This window comes from Triticum dicoccoides, chromosome 1B (assembly GCF_002162155.2).
Source record: "Triticum dicoccoides isolate Atlit2015 ecotype Zavitan chromosome 1B, WEW_v2.0, whole genome shotgun sequence".
Classification (NCBI taxonomy): Eukaryota; Viridiplantae; Streptophyta; class Magnoliopsida; order Poales; family Poaceae; genus Triticum; species Triticum dicoccoides.
The window spans coordinates 177,978,597-177,983,712 of NC_041381.1; positions in this window are offsets into that span (position 1 = coordinate 177,978,597).

The following is a 5,116-nucleotide window of genomic DNA, read 5'->3' on the forward strand; positions in this document are numbered from 1 at the left end:
GGACTCCGAATCCACACCCCTTCCGATCGAACCCGATTGGGCTCCGATCATGGAGTTCACCATCATGGACGTCTTTCAGCACTCGCCCTTTGGCGATATCCTGAATTCACTAAAGTCTCTCTCTTTGTCAGGAGAGCCCTGGCCGGACTATGGTCAGCATGGTTGGGATGCGGACGACAAAGAAATTCGAAACCCACCCACCACCCACTTTGTAGCCACTGTCGACGATCTAACCGACATGCTCGACTTCGACTCCGAAGACATCGATAGTATGGACGCTGATGAAGGAGACGACCAAGAACCAGCACCTATAGGGCACTGGAAGGCCACCTCGTCATATGACATATACATGGTGGACACCCCCAAAGCAGGGGATGGCGATGAAAAAATGGAGGACGACCCCTCCAAGAAGCAACCCAAGCGCCGACGTCAGCGGCGCCGCTCTAAATCCCGCCAAAGCAAAAACGGCAAGTCCGGCACCGGAGACATCAACACCCCGGACATTGCCGAAGACAACCTCCTCCAACAGGATTCAGCGGAGGAGGACGAAGAAGCCAGCCCTCATGAGAGAGCGGTGGACAGGGAGGTCGAGGACGACAATTATATGCCTCCCTCTGAAGACGAGGCAAGCCTCGACGATGACGAATTCGTCGTGCCAGAGGATCCCGTCGAACAAGAGCGTTTCAAACGCAGGCTTATGGCCACGGCGAGCAGCCTCAAGAAAAAACAGCAGCAGCTTAGAGCTGACCAAGACTTGCTAGCCGACAGATGGACTGAAGTCCTGGCGGCCGAAGAGTATAAACTCGAACGCCCCTCCAAGAGTTACCCAAAACACAGGCTGCTACCCCAACTAGAGGAGGAAGAAACTAAACCTACATCACCAGCGTACGATGTGCCCGATCGGCCACCCCATGGCCGCGACAGAGAGGCCTTTCGGCCCTCAACCCAAGCCGCACCCCGGCGCTGCTCCAAGAATACCAGAGCACGGGGAAACGCAACAGACTTGCGAGACATATTGGAGGATAAGGCAAGGTAAACAAGATCGATCTACGGATTGCGTGGGCGCCCTACGTCACGTGACAATAACTGTCACGCCGGATATGATAAATACGGCCAGGCCGAATACAACAGACAAATCTCATCCGAGCTACGTCACGATATAGCCCAGTACAGGGGCGCCGCACACCCACTATGCTTCACAGACGAAGTAATGGATCATCAAATCCCCGAGGGGTTTAAACCCGTAAACATCGAATCATACGATGGCACAACAGATCCCGCGGTATGGATCGAGGATTATCTCCTTCATATCCACATGGCCCATGGTGATGATCTACACGCCATCAAATACCTCCTGCTCAAGCTTAAAGGACCAGCTCGGCATTGGCTTAACAGCCTGCCAGCAGAGTCAATTAGTTGCTGGGAGGACCTGGAATCCGCATTCCTCGACAACTTCCAGGGCACTTATGTGCGACCACCAGACGCCGATGACCTAAGCCACATAATCCAGCAGCCAGAGGAATCGGCCAGACAATTCTGGACATGGTTCCTAACCAAGAAAAATCAAATAGTCGACTGTCCAGACGCCAAGGCCCTTGCAGCCTTCAGGCACAACATCCGAGACGAATGGCTTGCCCGGCACCTAGGACAGGAAAAGCCGAAATCCATGGCAGCCCTCACGACACTCATGACCCGCTTTTGCGCGAGAGAAGATAGCTGGCTAGCTCGTAGCAATAACATAACCAAGAGCCCTGGCAATTCAGATACCAAGGACAACACTGGCAGGTCATGTCGCAACAAGCACAAGCGCCGCATTAACGGCGACAATACTGAGGATACGACAGTTAATGCCGGATTCAGAGGCTCTAAACCCGGTCAGCGGAAGAAGCCACTCAAAAGAAACCCTCTGGGCCCATCCAGTTTAGACCGGATACTAGATCGCTCGTGCCAGATACACGGCACCCCCGAACAACCAGCCAACCACACCAACAGGGATTGTTGGGTGTTCAAGTAGGTAGGCAAGTTAAGTGCCGAAACCAGAGACAAGGGGCTGCATAGCGATGACGAGGAGGAGCCCCAGCCGCCAAACAACAGAGGACAGAAGGGCTCCCCCCGCAAGTGCGGACGGTGAACATGATATACGCGACCCACATCCCCAAAAGGGAGCGGAAGCATGCTCTCAAGGACGTCTATGCGTTGGAGCCAGTCGCCCCAAAGTTCAACCCATGGTCCTCCTGCCCGATCACTTTTGATCGAAGGGACCACCCCACTAGCATCCGTCACGATGGATTCGCCGCATTAGTCCTAGACCCAATCATTGACGGATTTCACCTCACTAGAGTCCTCATGGACGGCGGCAGCAGCCTGAACCTACTTTATCAGGATACAGTGCGAAAAATGGGTATAGATCCGTCAAGGGTTAAACCCACAAAGACAACCTTTAAAGGCGTCATACCAGGTGTAGAAGCCAGCTGTACAGGCTCGGTTACCCTCGAAGTGGTCTTCGGATCCCCGGATAATTTCCGAAGCGAAGAGTTAATCTTCGACATAGTCCCATTCCGCAGTGGCTATCACGCCCTACTCGGACAAACCGCATTCGCAAAATTCAATGTGGTGCCGCACTACGCATATCTCAAGCTCAAGATGTCAGGTCCTCGCGGAGTCATTACGGTAAATGGAAACACCGAATGCTCTCTCCGAACGGAGGAGCACACAGCGGCCCTGGCGGCAGAAGTACAGAGCAGCCTCTCAAGGCAACTCTCCAATCCAGGTGTTAAACGTCCGGACAACGTCAAGCGCGCCCGAAGCAACCTACAACAAAGCCGGCTGGCACGTTCCGAGCAACCATAGCAGTGCGGACCCAACCCCAGCCCTCGCCAGATGGTGATATCGGTACCACGCGTACATAATTACGCTTTGAAAATACCATGGGCATAAGGGGAGGGGCACAACTAGGCACGCCCAGAATGCGGCTCAACCGTACTAAGGGGATCCCTATTCTGCCGTTTCCTTTTTTATACTTTCAGGACCCAACTATTCGGAAGGCCTGTCCGGCAATACACTCGCCGAACACACGATGCAACAGCCAGGGAGAGAACAAGCCACGTCAAAATGTCCAGGTGGTCTCTATAACGAGCTAAATACCTGTTTTTACTTAAAGTCCCGCAGCTTGCCCCTGGAGGGGGACATGTCAAATAATCCCATCTCTTGCTTATCGCACTATTTGTATCGTTCTGCTTTCATAGAAACCTTTTTTAAACAATACATAGCTCTTATCTATTATTGTATTCATCTATTTTTATACAAATATGTTCAGTCATGACATTATGCAACCGTACACTTTGGTACGGCCAATACACCAGGGGCTTAAGCACCCCATAACATGGTGTCAGAAGACCGAACACTCTCATGAGTGCGGCACCCCGAACTTATAGCACTATATGCATCGGCTCCGAATCATGTCTTGGGTCAATAGTTGGGTTTGCCCGGCTCCCATGTTTTGGTACCTTACGTTCCGCAATGTTGGCTAAGGTAGCGCTGGGAGAACTACTGCGATTGTGCCCCAGTTGAGTTGGGTTAACACCTTAGTAGAGAAAGCTAAAACTGACCGTCATGATAGTGCGAGAGACCGGTCGCTGTTCGCGAGGTTTTTCGAGTCCCTAAAGACTTATGCCGCTTAGAGCGAGGATCCGGATTTATCTGGCCTAGGCATGGATAGCGCCCCGAACTCGGTCTTCCGAATACTAGGGGCTTCGCCGAAATTTAAAATTATAGAATTCCATGGCTAAGTGAGAGTGATAAAGCATTATAAGTCCGATGGCCTTGTTCGTTGTGCTGAGCGCCTCCCTAGATGGACCCAAGAATGGGAACAAGAGCGCTCAGGTTTATCCCGAACACCCCAGCACTCGTGGCATGGGGGTAGAAGCCGACCACTTGCATCTCTCAGATTTAATAAACGGCCGCACAGAAGGTAATATTTTAAATTAACAAGCGTTGCTTAGCGCATATGAACAAAGTTTTCAGCGTACAGGATAACATATGCGAGTCTACTCAAAAATTACATCTTTGGAGCATTCACCCACTATAAGGCGGGCACCCTTCAGGACGCCCTTATAATACATCTTCGGCATGCGATACTCCTTGCCCGGCGGTGGCGTGTCCATCAATAGCTTCTCAGCGTCCAGCTTGCCCCAGTGCACTTTAGCACGGGCGAGGGCCCGACGGGCACCTTCAATACAGTCGGAGCACTTGATGACTTCAATCCATGGACAAGCGTCCACCAGCCGCCGCACCAGACCGAAGTAACTCCCAGGCAGGGCTTCTCTAGGCCACAGCCAAACTATGAGGCCGTTCATGGCCTGTTCGGCCACCTTGTGGAGCTCGACCAGCTGCTTCAGCTGGTCGCTCAGGGGCACCGGCGATCCGGCCTCAGCATATTGAGACCAGAACACCTTTTCCATCGAGCTCCCCTCCTCGGCTCGGTAAAATGCGGCAGCATCAGACACACTACGGGGCAGATCGGCGAACGCTCCTGGAGAGCTCCGGATTCGGGTAAGTAACAGATAATTCACTTTTATATGCTTGCTTTGCATAAAGAATGCCTTACCCGCCGCTATTTTCTTTATCGCCTCGATCTCCTGGAGGGCCTTCTGGGCTTCGGCCTTAGCGGTTTTGGCACTCTCAAGAGCCAAGGCGAGCTCGGACTCTCGAGTCTTCGAGTCACGCTCCAAAATCTTGTGTTTTTCCACGAGAGCCTGGAGCTCTTGCCGCACCTCCGCCACCCGCGCCTCCTGCTTCTCTCGCTCGGTGTGCTCCAAGGTCATACTGTTTTCGGCCTTGGACACCGCCTCCTTCAGGGTCGCCACCTCGGTCGTGGCCCCTGCAACATTCACGTTGGTCCTGTCATTATTTGCAACCAGGTATTTCTATATACATGTAAATTTACATACGGTATTACATACCGTCCTTGTCCTCGAGCTGCTTCTTGGCACGGCCGAGCTCGTTCTCGGACTGATCGAGGCTCTCCTTCAATGCATTAACCTCCGCAGTCAGTGCAGCAGAGGTCAGCAGCGCAGCCTGCATTCCCATATTGACATATTTATGTTAGACTCCTGCG